Source organism: Lissotriton helveticus, chromosome 8, assembly GCF_964261635.1.
Source record: "Lissotriton helveticus chromosome 8, aLisHel1.1, whole genome shotgun sequence".
Taxonomy (NCBI): Eukaryota; Metazoa; Chordata; class Amphibia; order Caudata; family Salamandridae; genus Lissotriton; species Lissotriton helveticus.
Window position 1 is genome coordinate 53,265,526 of NC_136069.1, and position 24,685 is coordinate 53,290,210.

Here is a 24,685-nt window from a genome sequence, read left to right on the forward strand (position 1 = left end):
GTCCCCGGTAGCTTGTTTCCTTTCCAGTGTAAGAATTGGCTTTGTAGTTTGGTTTGCCCTGTTCCCATCATGCACTGGGACAGGAACAGACTAATTTGCATACAGCCAGGTTCTGAAACTGGGATGATGCAGTGAGCTAAAAAACGGTGTTGGATCTAGCCCTGATCTCTTGACTGGGTGAGAGTTTTCTGCTTAATTCAGAGACTCTGTCCATCACCACCCCTTGTTGTTAATTATTTTGTCCACCCTAAGCGTGGAAGGGTATGCTCAGACATGAGTCCCTTGCTCACTGCACCATCAGGATTCAAGCAAGCCGGGCCGAAGAGGCTGAAATGCCAGAAACCGGTCCCCGGTAGCTTGTTTCCTTTCCAGTGTAAGAATTGGCTTTGTAGTTTGGTTTGCCCTGTTCCCATCATGCACTGGGACAGGAACAGACTAATTTGCATACAGCCAGGTTCTGAAACTGGGATGATGCAGTGAGCTAAAAAACGGTGTTGGATCTAGCCCTGATCTCTTGACTGGGTGAGAGTTTTCTGCTTAATTCAGAGACTCTGTCCATCGCCACCCCTTGTTGTTAATTATTTTGTCCACCCTAAGCGTGGAAGGGTATGCTCAGACATGAGTCCCTTGCTCACTGCACCATCAGGATTCAAGCAAGCCGGGCCGAAGAGGCTGAAATGCCAGAAACCGGTCCCCGGTAGCTTGTTTCCTTTCCAGTGTAAGAATTGGCTTTGTAGTTTGGTTTGCCCTGTTCCCATCATGCACTGGGACAGGAACAGACTAATTTGCATACAGCCAGGTTCTGAAACTGGGATGATGCAGTGAGCTAAAAAACGGTGTTGGATCTAGCCCTGATCTCTTGACTGGGTGAGAGTTTTCTGCTTAATTCAGAGACTCTGTCCATCACCACCCCTTGTTGTTAATTATTTTGTCCACCCTAAGCGTGGAAGGGTATGCTCAGACATGAGTCCCTTGCTCACTGCACCATCAGGATTCAAGCAAGCCGGGCCGAAGAGGCTGAAATGCCAGAAACCGGTCCCCGGTAGCTTGTTTCCTTTCCAGTGTAAGAATTGGCTTTGTAGTTTGGTTTGCCCTGTTCCCATCATGCACTGGGACAGGAACAGACTAATTTGCATACAGCCAGGTTCTGAAACTGGGATGATGCAGTGAGCTAAAAAACGGTATTGGATCTAGCCCTGATCTCTTGACTGGGTGAGAGTTTTCTGCTTAATTCAGAGACTCTGTCCATCACCACCCCTTGTTGTTAATTAGCATGAACAGGGGGGCACACGGCAGGCAAAGGAGGGCACGCGGCAGGCAAAGGAGGGCACGCGGCAGGCAAAGGAGGGCACGCGACATGCACAGAGGGGGCACGTGACATGCACAGGGGGGCACGCGGCAGGCACAGGGGGGGCACGCGGCAGGCACAGGGGGAGCACAAGTCATGTACAAGGGTCACTAGATCCTCTTTGTAAATCATCGCCAATAGGGTTTTAAGAGGTGAATCGGCACCTCGATCCTATACACAGGCTGCTCCCCTCTAGATCCTGGGGGGGGAGGGCTACTCCCAAGCTCCCCAGCTCAAAGCGAGCCGGAGGAGAGCCGGGACTAAAAGACCTCAAAACCCTACTCTATGTCTGCACAGGTGGTCCTCGGGGTGATCGGCGGTAGAAGCAGGGTCGGACTGCGGAACAGAAAGCAGCCTCGGCAAACACGGTCAAACTAGTCCCCGACCTTTCTTTCCTTTCCAAATGCGATGCAGTGCGCGCAACGAAATTCATTTATTTATATGTTTACTTACCTGTTAAAACTCCGTGATCCATACATTACTACCCCCACCCTGCCCTTCCCCCTCCCCACGTCACCGCCCTGCAGGAACTCCTACTGCCGACCGCGGCTGGCTACATCTATTATCTAGTAAACAGAATGGATAATCTGTACCTCTAAGGACAATAAAAGTGACCTAAAATACCATCCAGCACTACAAGAGGACACACAGCTCATATTCACTCCAGCAGCTTTTATCTGCGTGTCCATGTACCTCAAGGCTACATCCATTCCCTCTACGTATGTATGTATGTGGTATTTCTATAGCACAAACCTAGACAAAAGGCAGCGGAGAGCCGAACATGGTCAAAGTCACCGGTCTCAATGGATCTCAGCAGCTTGAATGCAACGAGGCCAAACCTGCAGCCATACTGCGGGCTTTGTCAGATGCGTCAGTGGAAAGAACTTATTTCGCCACCAACGCACAGGCAAGAAACCGCGGCGCTACCTGGGATGGCGGCACCATCCTCGCTGCTCGTAACGGTTCAGCGAGGCCCCCTCCTGCTGCCGCAGCTAACCGAGCATTTATTAATCCTATCCATCATCGAGTGTTATTGGTTCCTTCATTAACTCCAGATTCGATTACTCCAACGCCCTGCTGGGAGGGTTACTTCAATATCCAATAGCGGCCTAGAGCAGGTACTGAATGCTGCAGCGCGATTGGTTCTTGACATCAGGAGAGCATGATGGGAAGAGCTCGATCATCGAAGCAGCTCCCACTCTCTGTGCCTTGCTTTGTTTAATTTAATGCATCAATGCAAGAGCACCCGTCAGTGGCAGGACCCTCTGAAGGGTCTCCGCTACCTCCGCGGAGATCAGGGAACTTGGGACATGTGGTGGTTATTGGAGTTCCACCTGTGGCAGAAGGGAGGACACTGCAACTCCTCATGTCCTGAGGTCAAGAGGGAAACGACCATTATTGAGTTTCAGGAAAGCTATGAAGCCCTATCCATCTCAATAGCTCCTCTAGGCGCGGTTTCTCACTCGATGCTAATCTCCTTTACTTAATTGAGTCAATTTGGTTTGTAAAAGAAAACTGAGCTCAAGCAGACCTGAACTACTAGGAGCTGAACATAGTATCGGTCTCTGAAGGCGTCCGAACCACTGGGTCCATCCGCGGATGCATCCCTCACCCATAGCTGCCAATATTGTGATCAAAGGCGCCGTTTACTTCAGTGCTGAATAGGTCCAAGGGCTTTTCTTACATGGATAGACTCCATGTGTCTCACAAGACAAAGCACGTGCAAGAACTAGTGTCTACACACAACCTACACCCACATGGTCAACCAAACTACCACCGAGACACCCATGCAAACAGACATGCTACCAAGTAAATGTCCCACCTAGACGCACTACCGCAATCAACAAAGCACCACCAGGAGACCCCACACGATTAAGCAAGCTATCTCAGAGACAGCCACATAATCAACCAAATTGCACCAAGAACCAAGATGGCCAAACTGTCAACCATTCCAACATCAAGTAGCTTGAACGATCAAACAAACTACCACCTACACGTCCATAAGATCAACCAAACTAGGACCTACATGTCCACATGAATAACCAGAGCATCATCAAGACACCCACACTATCAACAAAACTGGCACTGGGACACCCACATAATCAACCACGCTACCCATGCAGATGCCCTACCTTGACACACTCCCGCAATCAATAAAGTTACCACTAAGAGACCCTGCACGATTAACCAAGCTACCATGAAACAACCACATAATCAACCAAATTATCACCAAGAACTAAGATGGCCAAACTATTAACCATATGAACCTCAAGATGCCCGCAAGAGCAACCCAAACTACCAACTACACGTCCATACGAACAACCAAACTACCACCTAGATGCTCACATGATCAACCAGACTAACATCAGGACACCCACAATATCAACCAAACTACCACTAAGACGCCCACACTATCAACCATGCTACCATGCAGATGCCCCACCTAGACATGTTCACACAGCTGACAAAGCTACTGCCAGGAGACCCCACACGATAAACCAAGCCAACACAGAGACAGCCACAATATCAACCAAATTATCACCAAGAAACAAGATTGCCAGACTATCAACCAATACTAACTTGAAGACGATCACAAATCAACCAAACTACCATCTACATTTCGATACGATCAACCAAACTACCACCAACATGTCCATATGAAAAACCACCTAAGATGCCCACATGATCAACCAGACAAGCATCAAGACACCCACACTATCAACCTAACTACCACTAAGACACCCACGTGATCATTAATAATAATAATAATAGGACATTTATAAAGCGCATGGCTGCACACAACTGTGTATCCCCGCGCTAACTGCTAACAGACAACTCTCAAGGAGAGGAAAGCCGGAAAGAGGTGACCGAAGAACATTATTGCGGGAAAAGGTGAGTTTTTAATTTAGCTCTGAATAGAGTTTCCGAGGGTTCCATTCGCAAATGCACTGGGAGGGCATTCCAATGCTTTACAGCTAAGTAGCGAAAGGATCTACCCCCCATTTTTGCTCTGGAAATGCGGGGAAGTTTGAATTGTGTCATACCAGATGATCTTAAGTCTCTGATCGGACGATGGATGGTAAGGAGACTTCTGAGGTAGGCAGGTCCTTTATTGTTGGCAATTCGATGGGCGTAACAGAGGCTTTTAAATCTGATTCTTTCCCTAACAGGGAGCCAGTGAAGTTTGGAAAGGGCAGCCTTGGAAGAGGTTCTTTTTGGAAGACCCAACACCATGCGAGCAGCAGTATTTTGAATACATTGTAGCTGGTGTAAAAGATTTTGGTTCAGGCCTAAGAGAAGTACGTTACCATAATCCAGGTGGGACGTTATCAGAGCGTGAACAATGATTTTTCTGGCTTCAGTAGGAATAATATCAATGATTTTCCGCAGGGTTTTTAGCGTGCCAAAACACTTGCCTGTTATTTTGCTAACTTGGGATCTACCCGAAAGGTCCGAATCGATCATAATCCCTAAGTTTTTTACTTTATCAACAGGACAGGGGAGTTCCCCCAAGGCCGTAGGCCACCATGCCTGAGACCATATCGATGTTTTGTTCCCCACCACCAATACCTCTGTCTTGTCTCCATTTAAGCGGAGGCAATTGTTGTCCATCCAAGTGGCAACAGCCGCCATGCAGCTGGAGAAATTGGTGGCGCATTCCTCGCTGTCTGGGATGAGTTTAAACATCAACTGGGTGTCATCGGCGTAGCTTACAATGCCCACCCCAAAGTTTTCTGCAACGTGAGCCAGGGGTTCCATGTAGATGTTGAATAAGGTAGGGCTCAAACTAGAGCCCTGTGGAACTCCATGGCTCACGCTACGAGAAGATGATTTAAAGGGTGGGCAGTGCAGCTGAAACGATCTTTTGGTGAGAACTGCTGAACCTACAATGTCCAGGGGTAAAACCACCAGCGAGCCCTAGACCCGCTCATTCTTCACCTTGACCGTCTTTTCCACTCTTGTCACCGCCTTACTTGTATGCCGGATGACGCAACAGAAGATTCCCTGCAGAGTAGAGGTACGCACACAAATTCTGATACACCTTGGTCAGGAAGCATGGCCAGCTCGCAACAACCAATCACCTTTTCAAGACCTTGCTGTTTTGTTTTGTTTCATCCTTGAAACACAAGGAACCTACTGCTGGACTCCAGTCCCAGGCAGGCTTTGCACCGCCCTTCATGAAGGTGCAAACCACAACCGAACAGAAAATTCCAACTGGTAGAAACAAGGGCTGTCAAACTTCCCTAGACCTGAGGAACTCTCTGGTCTTGGTGATAACTCCACGAAGGAGTACTGGACAGGATTGCACTGGAACCTAAAGAAAGTGAACATACTGGGAGTCTAGAAGTCCCGCAACCTCAGCCATCTTTTCCCGCGATATACCCAGACACAGACCCAAAGATCTGCACCGAAACATATACACACCCACAATAGGCTACATTAAGATTTTACTCAGAAATATAGAAAGGAATGAGTGTGTTTCTTGGTCTGTAATGATTTCTACAAACGCAGAAATACCAGAAGTCTTCGGAGTGGCTCTTCGGCCATGAGTGGCAGGTCAGTATCTGCAGGCAGGCGGTGTAGGGAGTGATAGAAAGGGCGGGTTGCCTTCCACATCCACAGATGTTTTATTCTTCAGACCTAATAGTCACCCACTGCTTGTCCAACCTGTCCTAACTCGCCAGTCCGACCTGGCCAGTGATGCCACCCTCGTCACTGCACCGCGGACGACACTCGATGCACAATGTCCTAAAATCTCCTAACATAAATAATAAACAAACACTTGCTCCTGTGATGCCACACTTTGCTGGGGAAGCAGAAGCACCAATTCCTTCATTCTGAGTCACGAGGGAAGCCTGTCAATGTCAAGAGGCGGCCGGCCACGGGTGGGCACAGAGTGCTCTGCGGGTGGCCATGCCAGGGGTGGCACAGGGTACGGTAAAGGCAGCCTACAGCATGACCTGCACCACTCAAGGTGCTAATGACGTCCTCGGAGCGCTACACCTTACAACAAGGCGTGTCTACCTGGAAGCAGGAATGTGGCGTGGCCTGGCGCATGGAATGCCAATGTTACAGGTGGGCGGCAAAGACCAACAGGGCGAGGAACTGGGTCAAATGTCTGTCCAAGCAGCTGGGTCCGGTTACACAATCCGAACAAGAAGGAACATGGGGCCACTGCACATGGAGCATGGGGTCACTGTCCACTGCACATGGAGCATGGGGTCACTGTCCACTGCACATGGAGCATGGTGTCACTGTCCACTGCACATGGAGCATGGAGCCACTGTCCACTGCACATGGAGCATGGAGCCACTGTCCACTGCACATGGAGCCACTGCCCACTGCACATGGAGCATGGGGTCACTGTCCACCGAACATGGAGCCACTGTCCACTGCACATGGAGCCTGGAGCCACTGTCCACTGCACATGGAACATGGAGCCACTGTCCATTGCACATGGAGCCACTGTCCACTGCACATGGAGCCACTGCCCACTGCACATGGAGCATGGGGTCACTGTCCACTGCACATGGAGCATGGGGTCACTGTCCACTGCACATGGAACATGGAGCCACTGTCCACTGCACATGGAACATGGAGCCACTGTCCACTGCACATGGAGCCACTGCCCATGGAGCATGGGGTCACTGTCCACCGCACATGGAACATGGAGCCACTGTCCACTGCACATGGAGCCTGGAGCCACTGTCCACTGCACATGGAACATGGAGCCACTGTCCATTGCACATGGAGCATGGTGTCACTGTCCACTGCACATGGAGCATGGAGCCATTGTCCACTGCACATGGAGCCAATGCCACTGCACATGGAGCCACTGTCCACTGCACATGGAGCCACTGCACATGGAGCCTGGAGCCACTGTCCACTGCACATAGAGCCATTGTCCACTGCACATGGAGCCACTGTCCACTGCACATGGAGCCTGGAGCCACTGTCCACTGCACATGGAGCCATTGTCCACTGCACATGGAGCCACTGTCCACTGTACATGGAACATGGAGTCACTGTCCACTGCACATGGAGCCACTGTCCACTGCACATGGAGCCACTGTCCACTGCACATGGAGCATGGAGCCACTGTCCACTGCGCATGGAGCCACTGTCCACTGCACATGGAGCCACTGTCCACTGCACATGGAGCCACTGTCCACTGCACATGGAGCCACTGTCCACTGCACATGGAGCATGGAGCCACTGTCCACTGCGCATGGAGCATGGGGTCACTGTCCACTGCACATGGAGCATGGGGTCACTGTCCACTGCGCATGGAACATGGAGCCACTGTCCACTGCACATGGAGCCACTGCCCACTGCACATGGAGCATGGGGTCACTGTCCACTGCACATGGAGCATGGGGTCACTGTCCACTGCACATGGAACATGGAGCCACTGTCCACTGCACATGGAACATGGAGCCACTGTCCACTGCACATGGAGCCACTGCCCATGGAGCATGGGGTCACTGTCCACCGCACATGGAACATGGAGCCACTGTCCACTGCACATGGAGCCACTGCCCATGGAGCATGGGGTCACTGTCCACCGCACATGGAACATGGAGCCACTGTCCACTGCACATGGAGCCTGGAGCCACTGTCCACTGCACATGGAACATGGAGCCACTGTCCACTGCGCATGGAGCCATTGTCCACTGCACATGGAGCCAATGCCACTGCACATGGAGCCACTGTCCACTGCACATGGAGCCTGGAGGCACTGTCCATTGCACATGGAGCATGGTGTCACTGTCCACAGCACATGGAGCCTGGAGCCACTGTCCACTGCACATAGAGCCATTGTCCACTGCACATGGAGCCACTGTCCACTGCACATGGAGCCTGGAGCCACTGTCCACTGCACATGGAGCATGGTGTCACTGTCCACTGCACATGGAACATGGAGCCACTGTCCACTGCACATGGAACATGGAGCCACTGTCCACTGCACATGGAGCCACTGCCCACTGCACATGGAGCATGGGGTCACTGTCCACCGAACATGGAGCCACTGTCCACTGCACATGGAGCCTGGAGCCACTGTCCACTGCACATGGAACATGGAGCCACTGTCCATTGCACATGGAGCCACTGTCCACTGCACATGGAGCCACTGCCCACTGCACATGGAGCATGGGGTCACTGTCCACTGCACATGGAGCATGGGGTCACTGTCCACTGCACATGGAACATGGAGCCACTGTCCACTGCACATGGAACATGGAGCCACTGTCCACTGCACATGGAGCCACTGCCCATGGAGCATGGGGTCACTGTCCACCGCACATGGAACATGGAGCCACTGTCCACTGCACATGGAGCCTGGAGCCACTGTCCACTGCACATGGAACATGGAGCCACTGTCCATTGCACATGGAGCATGGTGTCACTGTCCACTGCACATGGAGCATGGAGCCATTGTCCACTGCACATGGAGCCAATGCCACTGCACATGGAGCCACTGTCCACTGCACATGGAGCCACTGCACATGGAGCCTGGAGCCACTGTCCACTGCACATAGAGCCATTGTCCACTGCACATGGAGCCACTGTCCACTGCACATGGAGCCTGGAGCCACTGTCCACTGCACATGGAGCCATTGTCCACTGCACATGGAGCCACTGTCCACTGCACATGGAGCCTGGAGCCACTGTCCACTGCACATGGAGCCATTGTCCACTGCACATGGAGCCACTGTCCACTGTACATGGAACATGGAGTCACTGTCCACTGCACATGGAGCCACTGTCCACTGCACATGGAGCCACTGTCCACTGCACATGGAGCATGGAGCCACTGTCCACTGCGCATGGAGCCACTGTCCACTGCACATGGAGCCACTGTCCACTGCACATGGAGCCACTGTCCACTGCACATGGAGCCACTGTCCACTGCACATGGAGCATGGAGCCACTGTCCACTGCGCATGGAGCATGGGGTCACTGTCCACTGCACATGGAGCATGGGGTCACTGTCCACTGCGCATGGAACATGGAGCCACTGTCCACTGCACATGGAGCCACTGCCCACTGCACATGGAGCATGGGGTCACTGTCCACTGCACATGGAGCATGGGGTCACTGTCCACTGCACATGGAACATGGAGCCACTGTCCACTGCACATGGAACATGGAGCCACTGTCCACTGCACATGGAGCCACTGCCCATGGAGCATGGGGTCACTGTCCACCGCACATGGAACATGGAGCCACTGTCCACTGCACATGGAGCCACTGCCCATGGAGCATGGGGTCACTGTCCACCGCACATGGAACATGGAGCCACTGTCCACTGCACATGGAGCCTGGAGCCACTGTCCACTGCAAATGGAACATGGTGTCACTGTCCACAGCACATGGAGCCTGGAGCCACTGTCCACTGCGCATGGAGCCATTGTCCACTGCACATGGAGCCAATGCCACTGCACATGGAGCCAATGCCACTGCACATGGAGCCACTGTCCACTGCACATGGAGCCTGGAGGCACTGTCCATTGCACATGGAGCATGGTGTCACTGTCCACAGCACATGGAGCCTGGAGCCACTGTCCACTGCACATAGAGCCATTGTCCACTGCACATGGAGCCACTGTCCACTGCACATGGAGCCTGGAGCCACTGTCCACTGCACATGGAGCCATTGTCCACTGCACATGGAGCCACTGTCCACTGTACATGGAACATGGAGTCACTGTCCACTGCACATGGAGCCACTGTCCACTGCACATGGAGCCACTGTCCACTGCACATGGAGCATGGAGCCACTGTCCACTGCGCATGGAGCCACTGTCCACTGCACATGGAGCCACTGTCCACTGCACATGGAGCCACTGTCCACTGCACATGGAGCCACTGTCCACTGCACATGGAGCCACTGTCCACTGCACATGGAGACACTGTCCACTGCACATGGAGCCACTGTCCACTGCACATGGAGCCACTGTCCACTGCACATGGAGCATGGAGCCACTGTCCACTGCGCATGGAGCCACTGTCCACTGCACATGGAGCCACTGTCCACTGCACATGGAGCATGGAGCCACTGTCCACTGCGCATGGAGCCACTGTCCACTGCACATGGAGCCACTGTCCACTGCACATGGAGCATGGAGCCACTGTCCACTGCGCATGGAGCCACTGTCCACTGCACATGGAGCCACTGTCCACTGCACATGGAGCATGGAGCCACTGTCCACTGCGCATGGAGCCACTGTCCACTGCACATGGAGCCACTGTCCACTGCACATGAGGCCACTGTCCACTGCACATGAGGCCACTGTCCACTGCACATGGAGCATGGGGTCACTGTCCACTGCACATGGAGCATGGGGTCACTGTCCACTGCACATGGAGCATGGGGTCACTGTCCACTGCACATGGAACATGGAGCCACTGTCCACTGCACATGGAACATGGAGCCACTGTCCACTGCACATGGAGCCACTGCCCATGGAGCATGGGGTCACTGTCCACCGCACATGGAACATGGAGCCACTGTCCACTGCACATGGAGCCACTGCCCATGGAGCATGGGGTCACTGTCCACCGCACATGGAACATGGAGCCACTGTCCACTGCACATGGAGCCTGGAGCCACTGTCCACTGCACATGGAACATGGAGCCACTGTCCACTGTGCATGGAGCCATTGTCCACTGCACATGGAGCCACTGTCCACTGCACATGGAGCCTGGAGGCACTGTCCATTGCACATGGAGCATGGTGTCACTGTCCACAGCACATGGAGCCTGGAGCCACTGTCCACTGCACATAGAGCCATTGTCCACTGCACATGGAGCCACTGTCCACTGCACATGGAGCCTGGAGCCACTGTCCACTGCACATGGAGCCATTGTCCACTGCACATGGAGCCACTGTCCACTGTACATGGAACATGGAGTCACTGTCCACTGCACATGGAGCCACTGTCCACTGCACATGGAGCCTGGAGCCACTGTCCACTGCACATGGAGCCATTGTCCACTGCACATGGAGCCACTGTCCACTGTACATGGAACATGGAGTCACTGTCCACTGCACATGGAGCCACTGTCCACTGCACATGGAGCATGGAGCCACTGTCCACTGCGCATGGAGCCACTGTCCACTGCACATGGAGCCACTGTCCACTGCACATGGAGCCACTGTCCACTGCACATGGAGACACTGTCCACTGCACATGGAGACACTGTCCACTGCACATGGAGACACTGTCCACTGCACATGGAGCCACTGTCCACTGCACATGGAGCCACTGTCCACTGCACATGGAGCCACTGTCCACTGCACATGGAGCATGGAGCCACTGTCCACTGCGCATGGAGCCACTGTCCACTGCACATGGAGCCACTGTCCACTGCACATGGAGCATGGAGCCACTGTCCACTGCGCATGGAGCCACTGTCCACTGCACATGGAGCCACTGTCCACTGCACATGGAGCATGGAGCCACTGTCCACTGCGCATGGAGCCACTGTCCACTGCACATGGAGCCACTGTCCACTGCGCATGGAGCCACTGTCCACTGCGCATGGAGCCTGGAGCCACTGTCCACTGCACATGGAGCCACTGTCCACTGCACATGAGGCCACTGTCCACTGCACATGAGGCCACTGTCCACTGCACATGAGGCCACTGTCCACTGCACATGGAGCATGGGGTCACTGTCCACTGCACATGGAGCATGGGGTCACTGTCCACTGCACATGGAACATGGAGACTAGGTCACTATTAGCATTGAAGAATAAAACATCTCTGGATGTGGAAGGAAAGCCGCCCTTTCTACCGCTCCTTACACCGCCTGCCTGCAGATACTGACCGCCACTTGTGACCGAAGAGCCACTCCGAAGACTTCTGGTATTTCTCCGTTTGTAGAAATCAATCTTACAAGCAGAGGGGCTCCAGCTGCTCCCGGGTCAGACACGCTGCTCTCCTAGGACGCTGCTCTCTGCCTGGCAGTGGGGTGTGCTGGCGTCTGTCCACGACTGTGGCACCTGCTGCTCTTTACACATGGGGTCCGCGGCCACTGCCCTGCGCACGGAGACCGGGGGGTCGGGGGGCTCGCTGCTGTGTTTAGAATAGGTCACGGGTGCCCTCGCCCCATGAATGTGGGCCTTCAGCACAGGGAGAGAGGGACCCTCTGACCCCTGCATGTGGGATGCGGACCCTGCTACAGGAACGCGGGGGTCCCCCCTGGGAGCGGTTTCTCCTTCTCATGTGCGTGGATTTAGAGTCACCCCCTCTTCCCCGGGTGAGGAGGTCACGGCCTGTGGGGCGCTGTATTCACTCTAATATATGCGCACCCTGCCCCCAAGGGCCGGCGTCTAGCGCTTGGAAATGTGCCAGATGCCGGCCTATTGATGAGCTTTATCTCACAACATTCAATAGAGGTAAGGTGCAGAGCCCAAGTGCTGCACTCGCGTGCCGCTAGCGCCTTGAGGCCGCTGGGTCTGTATCACGATAACCTCACTATAGTGTGGTTTTATCCCTGGCCTCACGAGTCAACCGGTGAGTGGCTGTCAATCTAGCACCAAATAGCCCATCTTGTTGCCCTCAGTCGCCACCCTTCATCTACCACACGATCCCTAAAGCGCCTTGAAGTGTTGGTGAGGACTTCCTGTCTAAAAAGTCACGGTAATCACCTGCGCTTCCATCGTCCCCAGGGACCCCGGTGCCTGGACTGGTAGCGCCTAAAGTCACACAAGGCTTCTCGGGGTGACCGTGATTCACCCTCCATGAGGCCACGAGAGTGGTAGGTGAGCAGGGTAGTGATAGGGTGCGGGTGGTGCCCGGCACCCGCACGGCTGTGCCCATGAACCACTGTGCCCTGGCTGGGCTGGGTCCGCCGCCTCCAGGGTGAGACCCCGGGTGGGTGACCTAGCGCTAGCTGCCCCGACGGCTAATCACGCCTGGAGGTCTCCCTGGGCACCTTATCTAGGCGTCGTGAGATCACGTGATTTTACCAGAATCACAGGAGGTAGAGCCAGCGCCGAGACTCGAACCTGGATCCCAAGCTCTCAAGTGGGCGGCTCTGGCCGTTCCTCCACATCTTCTCCACCTGCCACGTGGGATCGAATCCCATATACGGCACCCCATACCGAACCTCATATCTGGGGCCCAAGCAGCCATGGTCAGACCGGGGAGCCCGGCAGTGGGCGTGGCCTGGGTCTTCCCCGGTTTCAACTAGCAGTGTTTGTTAATCCCTACACCACTTGCACTGCGGCATGCGCCACACCCGCCGAGCTGCCCCCTCAGACTGGAGCCACATCCGGCGGGTGACGTCAGCGCCCGGCCCCACGGATGCTCATTACCAGTCCATTATCAGAGGAGAGGCCCCCGCCGGTCCCAGCCCTCCTCGGCCGCCATCGGCCTCTCAAGCGCTCTAAATATTTCAAGACGGCGGCGAAGGCGCAGCCACTCCAGTGATGGAGATATGACGAGGCTGGGCCGGCGGGGGCGGGGCGGGGAGAGGCATCAGGACAGGAATAACACAGAGGACCCTGGGCTGGGTGGGGGTGGGGAGGGGGAACACACAGAGGGCCCTGGGATGGGTGAGCATCGCAGCCCCCTTCCTTAACAGAAAGGAGAAAATAAAAAAGCCCGGCCACTGGCTGGAGGTCCCGCCCCCTTTCTCCGCCACTCTGCAAATGCACTTCATGGGGTGCTGCTGGGGGGTGAAGTACCCGTGGCTCCAGAGGGCCCTTGGGGGCCAACAAGCCCTCCTGTTAGCTCCAGTAAGTCCCACACAGGGGGATTGCCGAGAGGTCTTTGGAGCCCACGCCCCCTTTCTCCACCACTCTGCAAACACACCTCCTGCCGCCCACAGCTGTGGTCCCCGACAGGCAGCCGGAAGAGACAGGTGCTGTTAAGCGTGAAACCGCAGCAGGGCCGCTGCCGGGCCCTGGAGCGCAGTCTGCATCATTACAGCCACTTGGCACCATCACTCACCCCTGAAGGTCGCGTCACGCCGCGAGAGCCCATTATTACTCAATCTGCAGTCACTTGGAACCTGCCGCAGCAACTCCTGGGGTAAGGATGAAACCCCAGGCCTGCTTCTCAAACCCCCCCAACCCCAGTCCAGCCGCCCAGAGGCTGACCTTCCCAGGGTGGTATAAGCTCTGATTTAGAGCCATGTGTTACTCTTACAAAACCCTAAATAACAAAGGTCCACGATATCTGCAGCCTTTTATCAGAACTTACGTACCGCCGAGGAACCTCAGATCAGCAGGGGAGAGGCCGGCAATTGTTCCCAGACTTAAGGACGTACGCATGGGCGGGGCTCGTCTGGCTACCTGGCGCCTAAATGGTGGAATATTCCGACCATAGCAGTTTGTAAGGCCCAATCGGAAGACTTGTTTAGGAAAAAAATTAAAATCTGTTTTTTAGCTCAGGATGAAAAGGCGGGGTTTGATAACTGCATTGAGGCTGGTGGACACCTGTACCTAGCGCTGGGACACGTCTAATGAGGTAGCTATGCGCTTTAGAAATCGCATTATTATTATTATAGATTATATCTCATCTCCTAGGGGTGTCATCTCACTCACTTGGTTAACAGGTGGGGGGAAGGCCCTTGGTAGTAGGTGGCACACTGTAACCAGGACTACACTCCCCTCCAGACTCCTTTAAATTAAAATCTTTAGTTACCTGGAAACCTAGAGAGTAACCCAGAAGTGGGCATGGGGAGGAGCTGCTGGCTGCCTCAGAAAATGAAATAAACACCTTTGTGAGTGTGGGTTAGGGTGGTGGGGTCAGCAGCAGGAAGGGGGCTCACAAGCCGTGAATGTGTAGAGGACCCCCCTGGGCAGGGTCAGTCTAGGACAGACAATAGGCCCAAGCACCAAAATAAATGTGGCCCCCATCAGCGGGTCAGACAGCTAAACAAGCATTGAAAATGCAATAGGTCTCGCAGCATTAGAGTTAGTGCTTTTAGAATTGTTTATGGGTTTTTTTTGTAAATCTTTAGCATTTTTGTTTCCTGTAGCCAATGCTAAAGAATTTAAAAAAAAAAAAGCCATAAACATTTTTAAAAGCTCTGAAATGCAGTCTGAAATGCTGGATATATATTCAGTACAGATACACTATATTGTTAATGAAGACATAGGATATAATATGTTGTACTGTATACACACAATTAGATGGGAACGTGCTGTGTGTGTCAGCGATTGAATGTGGAGGTGATGGTGGATGTGGTGGTGGATGTGGTGGTGGATTCGGTGGATGTGGTGGTGGTGGATGTGGTGGTGGATGTGGTGGTGGATGTGGTGGTGGATGTGGTGGTGGATGTGGTGGTGGATGTGGATGCGGTGGATGTGGTGGGATGTGGTGGTGGATGTGGTGGATGTGTTGGTGGTGGATGTGGTGGTGGATGTGGTGGTGGATGTGGTGGTGGATGCGGAGGTGGAGGATGTGGTGGATGTGGTGGTGGTGGATGCGGTGGATGTGGTGGTGGATGTGGTGGATATGGTGGTGGATGTGGTGGTGGTGGGTGTGGTTGATGTGGTGGTGGATGTGGTGGTGGTGGATGTGGTGGTGGATGCAGTGGTGGATGCGGTGGTGAATGTGGCGGTGGATGTCATGGTGGATGTGGAGGTGGTGGTGGATGTGGTGGTGGATGTGGTGGTGGATGTGGTGGTGATGGTGGATGTGGTGGTGGATGCGGTGGATGTGTTGATGGTGGATGTGGTGGTGGTGGTGGATGCGGTGGTGGTGGTGGATGGGGTGGTGGTGGTGGATGGGGTGGTGGATGTAGTGGTGGTGGATGTGGTGGATGTGGCGGTGGATGTGGTGGTGGCGGTGGATGTGCCGTCCCAGAGTGATGTGGCGCCGTCCCAGAGTGATATGGTGGTGTTGTGCGGCGTGCAGCAGTGTGCGGGGTGCAGCAGTGTGAGGCGTGCAGCAGTGTGAGGCATGCAGCAGTGTGAGGCGTGCAGCAGTGTGAGGCGTGCAGCAGTGTGAGGCGTGCAGGGGTGAGAGGCGTGCAGCAGTGAGAGGCGTGCAGGGGTGAGAGGCGTGCAGGGGTGAGAGGCGTGCAGGGGTGAGAGGCGTGCAGGGGTGAGGGAGGGTGAGGGTGTGTGAGGGTGTGTGAGGGTGTGTGAGGGGGTGTGAGGGGGTGTGAGGGTGAGGGGGTGTGAGGGTGAGGGGGTCTGAGGGGGTGTGGGGGTGTGAGGGTGAGGGGGTGTGAGGGTGTGAGGGTGAGGGGGTGTGAGTGAGGGGGTGTGTGGGTGAGGGGGTGTGAGGGTGAGGGGGTGTGTGGGTGAGGGGGTGTGTGGGTGAGGAGGTGTGTGGGTGAGGGGGTGTGTGGGTGAGGGGGTGGGAGGGGGAGGGTGTGTGAGGGTGAGGGGGTGTGAGGGTGAGGGGTGTGAGGGTGAGGGGGTGTGTGGGTGAGGGGGGTGAGGGTGAGGGGGAGTGAGGGTGAGGGGGAGTGAGAGTGAGGGGGAGTGAGAGTGAGGGGGAGTGAGAGTGAGGGGGAGTGAGAGCGAGGGGGTGTGAGAGCGAGGGGGTGTGAGAGTGAGGGGGTGTGAGGGGGTGGGTGAGAGGGTGGGTGAGAGGGTGGGTGAGGGTGAGTGAGGGTGAGGGGGTGAGTGAGGGGGTGAGGGGGTGAGGGAGGGGGTGAGGGGGTGAGTGAGGGGGTGAGTGAAGGTGAGGGGGTGAGTGAGGGGTGAGAGTGAGTGAGGTGAGTGAGGGGGTGAGAGTGAGTGAGGGTGAGAGGGTTGTGAGAGTGAGTGAGGGTGAGAGGGTTGTGAGGGTGCCTGTAGATGGCAGACTCGTTCCCTACATTCTCTGGGTATGCAATAGGTCTGATAAAAACACATTTCCTGGGCTGCTGTTTCCTCCCAGTCCACCACTGCAACAGAGGTGCAACAGAAAAGAATACAGTGACATAGCCGAGTACCCAGTACCCTGGAAAAGAGTCAATCACTGCTAACTGACCTCTTTATATAGCAGGGATAACGAGTTCTCGTGGGTGCTTTTCCACACGAACACACCATCGTCACAAGATGTGTTGTTACTTCGAATTGGCTAGCGTTACATTCGCATCTGCTGCTCAGAGCCTGCTTGTTCAATAATGAATTCACAGTTCGGAACGTGTTAACATTAGGACATTTTGTCTGCTTGGAGAAATGCATTTTGTCAGATGCAAATGGGAGCGCCTCAAACCCCGAAGCACATTTTTAATTGTTTTACTCCTGCTAAAAATGACTGCATACCTGCAAGCATCTGTCAGATCGTTTATGAACTGAACAAAATGTCTGCACCCCCGCGTGCTCCTCCAAGGGTGTGCTCGGTCTATTGTTTATAGGCCCCTTCGAGCTATTCTGCAGCAGAACATAGCCTCGAATAGACTGTGGCACTGCAGCGACAAGGATGCATGTTTCACCCCAGCTGTAGAGCAATTCAGAGTAGGCTGAACCATGATACTAATTGATTGTGAAAGAACAAATAACAGTTTTGTCACTTTAAAGCACTGCTCGACTCATTTGAAAGAATATGCATTAACACCTCTTGATCTGTGTCAAAGTGAAAAAGAATGTTGAATATTAAAGGGATGAAGGCTTATTGCTGCATATATCAGCTTTGATCTTAATTGGCTCCTGCTATCGCTAGTTACACTTGGGTTGTTTGCCAGCTTTCCTATGAGAGCAGGCGCCCCTCCCCCACGCCAGAGCAGGCTGCCAGGGTGCTTGCAAGTGGCCAGGATGACTTCTAACGATGCAGATGCTAAGTAGATGATTGGCGGCACATCGAGGTCTGACGGCTCAAGGGACGGGAAATGTACCGCTCGTCAGGCTTTCAGCAGGAAATTAATTAAAAAATAAAAAACTAGGGGGAGGGGGCGGGAGGCGGAGAGTTGAGGCAGGAAGAATTAAGTGAGAGAAATGTGTGGAGAACAGATGAGCACGAAGAGAAGTGGGGGCGAGAGGGTAGAAAGAAAAGAGAAAGATGTGAGAGTAGGCGGGAGAAACGAGGAGCTAAGGAAACAGAGGTAAAGGGAGGCAAACGTGTGGGGAGACGAGGAAAGCAGACGTAGCAAATGTTGGAGAAAAGAAAGGAACAGGAGATGGGCATAGAAGGAGGTTCAGAGAGGGAATAGAAAGGAAGGGATAGAAGTAAGGGGCAAAGAGTGACAAGTGAGCAAGAAGAACAAGACGGAGGGAAGAGAGGGGAGGGGGGAGGAGAAATGCGACACGGCGGGAAGGGGCAGGCAGGATGACTCAGGGGAGGGGGCGGAGCGGGGCAGAGCGGCATGTGGGTGTGAACAAGCCGGGCCTTTGAAGTGAAGCTAAGCTTCACTTCAAAGGTGTCGGAGGAATGCGGGCGGCTGTGCACGCGCTTTTAAGCTCAATGCACATGCGCATTGAGCTTAAAAGTCACGGGCACTGCAAGGAATCGCCACGATTCCTTGCAAGTTAGATAAAGTCTGGATGAGCCCCTATAGTCTCGCTTGCTCGATGCGCATGCGCATCGACAGGCGAGACCTAAAAAGTGGCCCATGGTTGCAAACCAAGGGAGTTTGGATCATCTATCCTGAAAGAAGCGCCTCGGTTCACAAATCTATTATTCAAGTGATGGTTTCGTGCAAAAAAAATAAAAATAAAAAGGTTCATAGACAGTCTTTGATGAATTTCAAACTATGTGGTTTATTTCAAAAACCTTTCAAATTGTTAGATCCACAGAATATAGTAACAAATCAATCAGCCAAAGCGTTTCCAGCCATGGAGGGATTTAACAATGTAAATGTAAATGTAAATGTATTTGAGCTTGTAAAGCGCATTGCTACCCGTAGGTTTCCTGGCGCTGTATACCGCTGGGGAACCCGTCCTGGCTTTCCCTGTGGGATGGTCCCTTGCTGGGAGTCCCCAAGGTGGAGCCAGGCATCCCCGGCGTTGATGGGGCCGTTGTGGAGATGAGGCAAGCTAATGCCCAGAGTTGCCGAGTGGAACCCCTGCTGTGAAAGCACGTGGGGCCCAGAGTGCGTACACCGATGGGGGGCGCTACATCATTAGTATGACCCCAGGCGGGCAACTAGTACGCAAAGTACTCCCTACACACTTCTAACCATGTGGTCTGGAAAAAAAGACAGGTGAAGGGGAAACCAAGGGAGCATCACTTTTAGTTTACACTTTCTCGTTATTAAGATGTCATAGTGCCACAGCGGGAGGCTTCTAGGCGCTCGATGTGTTGCATGCCTCAATTTCACAGGGACGAACAATGAGCTGTCACAAACCTGGAAACTATTGACCCATCTCACTCAAAGGCACCTCCAGGCCGAGGCTCACGAGGCCCTCGCTGAGGCCGGAAGTGCTTGGCAGCACCGCGAGTGGTGCAGGTAGCGCCTGACAGCGCCGTGAGTGGTACAGGTAGCGCCTGGCAGCGCCGTGAGTGGTACAGGTAGCGCCTGACAGCTCCGTGAGTGGTACAGGTAGCGCCTGGCAGCGCCGTGAGTGGTACAGGTAGCGCCTGGCAGCGCCGTGAGTGGTACAGGTAGCGCCTGGCAGCACGGTGAGTAGTGCATGTAGCGCCTGGCAGCACCGTGAGTGGTGCCTTACAGCGCCCTGAGTGGAGCAGGTAGCGCCTGGCAGCGCAGTGAGTGGAGCAGGTAGTGCCTGGCAGCGCCGTGAGTGGTGCAGGTAGTGCCTTACAGCGCCCTGAGTGGAGCAGGTAGCGCCTGGCAGCGCAGTGAGTGGAGCAGGTAGTGCCTGGCAGCGCAGTGAGTGGTGCAGGTAGAGCCTGGCAGCGCCCTGAGTGGTGTAGGCAGCACCGTGAGTGATGCCTCGCCTCAGCTGCTTCCGGTTCGCCAGAAGGGCGCTCCCCACCCCCGGGCTCTTACTCACACACAGTCACCTCCTGCTTGGCGTTCACAGGCGGGCCTCGAGGCGCTGCGCAGCTCTAATCTCATGACTCATGAGCTCTGAAGGGATGTTGAGCCCTCGGAGGACTGAGGCAAAGTTTGGCAACTTCCTAAGTAACAACGTCCCCTGCCCCCACCGCCCCCTGCGGCTGCGCCCCTTCCGCCCCCGGAGGGTCAGTACAGAAGGCCTACAAAGGAGCCCGAGTCCATGAACCAGGAAGTAGAACAGAGCTATCAATGAGGGGCGGGAACTCAGGACCGCCTCCCAGTGTTGGGATGGGATTAAAAATCGGTCCGGGCACGCTAAAAAAAACAAGTGGCCCACATTTGCAAATTGCCTTTCTGCAAAACACTGCGCCTAAAAAAATTGTATTTAAAAAAATAAAAAGGGGGTGGGGGGGTTAAAAAAAAAAGCACAGATTCGTTCACACTGGTGATACACACCTGAAAACAAGTGAGGCCACTTTTGCTCAGGCCCCCTGCCCCCGCTCAATATACATATATTAATGGGCCGGCCCAGCGAGAGAAAGGGAGTACCACCTCTGCCCGATGATAAAAGGGTAAAAAGAACAGTTGATGGACAGAACGCAGAACAATGTCATACATTCACCCCCAGTACAGAGATCTGGGCCTAAATCCATCGTTTTTTGCTCACCATGCCATTCCAGTTTGGATCCAACCATATGCAAATCAGTCTTGACCCCCCTGTGCCCACTAGGAGCAGTCCGGCCCGAACTGCCAAGACAGGTCCTCCCTGGAATGGAAACAAGCATCCTAGGACCGGTTTCTGGCTTTCAGCCCTCATCAGCCAGGCTAGCTTGACTCCAGTGGCATGGAGAGCACGGGACCCACATCTGGGCATACCCGTCCCACTCTTGATAAAAAGGTGGTAATGGACGCCCACCTGCCTCCAGAAAGGCCACTCAGGCACACACAGGCATTGCCCGAGTACTCGCTTCACCAATCTGATGCTGCCGCCTCCCCCGGAATGACTGGCCCCCCAAAAGTCCCCTTCAGTAGATGTTAGGCTAAACAACCACACCCCAGATAAAATAGCAAGCGGGCCAGGACAGGTGGGTGGGATCCGTGCCAATGTTGGTGATTTCAACAAACGAAAAAAAATGCCAATAAAATGAATTCAAATTGCACTCATTAATACAGTGGTTTTTCGGACAGGTCCGGCTCTCAACGGCAGATTCTATTCTATAAAGCACTTATAGAGCGCGTGGCTACCCGAAGGCACCCCAGCCTTGACCGCACGGCAACGACTCATTAAGGAGATTTGATGGGACCTATTATGAAAGAGCCAAGTCTTTAATAGTTTCCGGAAAGGAAGTTCCTTTCTGGCAGATCGCAGAGAGCGGGGGAGGCTATTCCACCATTTAGCCGCTTTGTATGCAAAGGGCCGCCCTCCGCATTCGCCCTTCTGGCCATAGGTACTTTGGCCAGATGTGCATTTGAGGATGCAAAGTTCCCCTGGGAAGCTAGAAGGGTAACAAAGATCGGGGATCAAAGGCCCTTCGCCAAGGAGTGCCCCGTGGGCGATACAAAGTGATTTAAATTTGATCCTCTCGGCCACCGGGAGCCAATGAAGAGAGCTCAGGGCTCGTCGGCGGATCGATGCCGGGGTATACCTGCGGTTTCATTATTGTGGTTCACGAGCTCCCAAGTAGAGTGGCTTCCGCTGGACATACTGGCTTCAAGGAGAGATCGGAGCCACTAACCACATTCAGAAGGCATGACCACACCATGAACACATGGGGCTGCTTCCCAACCACACCCTGTCCGAAAGGCAAATATCATGTCAACATCAATGAGAGGCCAGAACCTCCACCAACGTCCTTCCATGAAAGGCCCGAACCTCAATACGCATGCCCTCTGCAAGAGGCTGGGGCGCCACTGGTCTGGAACCCCACTATACCCTGTGTAAAAAGTCCCGCTTCCCAACCTCACCCTTGAAGATGGGCCGGACCACCGACTGGTCCAGTCCCCTTCAAGGGGCTAGTGCCCTTGCCCAGACCTTTAAATAGACGAGGACCTTATTTTAATATTGTGAAATCTTACACAAACCCAAAGCTATTAGATCACGAAATTCAACCCTCACAAGATATATGTGACCAAATTTCAGAATATTTTGAGTAAAAAATCACCGACCTGACGAAAGACTTTATTAAACCTAGCTCCCCTTTCAAACACCTTCCATCTTTAGTGACCACAGGAGAATTCTCCTGTTTTCAAGGAATGAGTATGGAACAGTCCAGACAAGCCATCCTCTCCTGCAAATCAGGCTCACCATTTGATCCATGGCCCCCCAAGAATATGTCACGCACTCGTGGACATTATAAACCCTATGGTAAACAATTTGATTAACTCTTCATTTGAATCCGCTAGTGTACCCCGACAATTGGAAGATTGCTGTGGTGAAACCTCTGCAAAAAAAGAAAAATGGCAGACCCCACTACTTTATCCAACCTTAGACCCATTTCTCTGCTACCCTGGGTAGGTAAGATAGCGGAGAAGCTGGCTAACAAGCAATTAAATGACTTCCTCCAAAAAGAAGATATCTTGCACACCAAACAATCTGGTTTGAGACCTGGGCATTCAACAGAATCAGTGCTGCTTCATACTACTGAAACATTAAAGTAAAAGTTTGACTTGGATCAAGGCAAAGACGCAGTGCTGATTCTGTTGGATTTATCGGCGGCATTCGACGCGGTTTCCCGCGATATTTGGAGGGACAGACTCAAGTTGAGCGGCATTACTAATAAGGCGCTCGCTTGGTTCTCTTCATTTTTAGACAACAGACGGACCCTCGGCTGCCACAAATCCTTAGAGAAACAGCTATCAGCAGGTGTACCGCAGGGTTCTTCTTTGAGCCCGACGTTTAATTTATATATGACCCCAATGCTTACTTTAAATTACTCCAATGATGTAGAAGCTACTACGTATGCAGACGACACCCAGATTATTCTTACCTTCGATAAAAATTCCACCACCGCAGAAGAGAAATTCCACCACTGCCTTACGGCAGTTATGAATTGGATGGAGCTCAACCATCTGAAGAGCAACAGTCAGAAAACAGAGAGCATGCTGTTTGGGGAGGGCAATCCCTTCACACCCAGTCAGTGGTGGCCGGCCAACACAGTTCCTCCACCAAATACTGCATTTACAGCACGTAACCTGGGAATTAAGTTTGATCCAACCTGATCTTTTCACAGCCAAGCACTTGCAGTGGCTGGTATGGGCTTCCACACCATAAAAATACTGAGAAAGTTCTTAGATCTTCTCCAACTGAATGCAAGGAAGACAGTGGCTGTTGCATTGGTCTCGTCTCGTTTGGACAACTGCAACAGCCTGCATATGCAGGGACAAATAAAGCTGTTATGAAAAAGCTACAGGTAGCCCAAAACGCTGCAGCTAGACTGGCACTTCGTCTTCCGAGAGGATCTTCATCAGAGGCAGCACTTAAATGACTGCATTGGTTGCCAATTCATAAAAGGATCTTATTTAACCCCTTGGCTGCGGCAGAATTACTGCCGCAGCGCTAGGGGGAGGGGGGCCGCGCGGCGCCACCATGCTCGTGACGGAACCACTCCGTCACGAGCCTCGGGCGCGCTGTGCTTGTGACGGAGTGGTTCCGTCACGGCCCCGCCTGCTCAATAGAACACTCAGCGAAGGCGCGAAATTGCTGCAGCGCAGGCGTGGCGGCAGGGCCGTGACGGAACAATTCCGTCATTAGCACAGCCCGTCCGTGGCTGGTGACGGAGTGGTTCCGTCACCGGCACCCAAAGGGTTAAAGTCCTAGTAATCATGTTTAAAGCCCTAAAGGCAACAGGGCCGACCTATGTGAGGCGAAGAATACACCCCTATATTACGTAACGTCTGCTGCGGTCACTCTCAGGCAATCTCTTAGCGCCTGAAAACAAAAGGGGGTAAAACCACTGCGGTACTAGGATCCAAGGCCTGGAACATGTTGTCACTTCAGCTAGGATTGGTACAATCAGAACCACTTTTCAGGAAGCTTCTAAAAACATGGATGTTCTCCGTACATGGCAAATTGGGACTCTCTCTCATGTGAGCTTCCTCCCTTGTTGTGCTCCTTTATTGGTCCCACACCACACACCCTACATGCCAGCGCCAAGATACTCCGTGGCGTGAACGCCGCGCTTTATAAATTCCCTCATTCATTCATTCATTGATTCAGGAGAGGTTCAGTAGGGGCAGCGGCTTCAAAGAACAGGGGGCGCAGGATCCAAGAAGCCCCGGAAGTAGTGCTATATGCTCCAGAGAGCCCCGGAAGTAGTGCTATATGCTCCAGAGAGCCCCGGAAGTAGTGCTATATGCTCCAGAGAGCCCTGGGAGTAGTGCTATATGCTCCAGAGAGCCCCGGAAGTAGTGCTATATGCTCCAGAGAGAACAGGAAGTCGTGATATACTGTTTCTTGGATAGTAAATAGTCAAAGGATGGCGG

At 53.5% G+C, this 24,685-nt stretch overlaps 1 protein-coding gene across 1 annotated transcript in view; it reads right to left on the reverse strand.

Moving 5' to 3' along the window:
• The window catches only part of IGSF3 (immunoglobulin superfamily member 3), a 267,029-nt gene that overhangs the window by 236,160 nt on the left and 6,184 nt on the right, over positions 1 to 24,685 (reverse strand). The window lies entirely within an intron of this gene.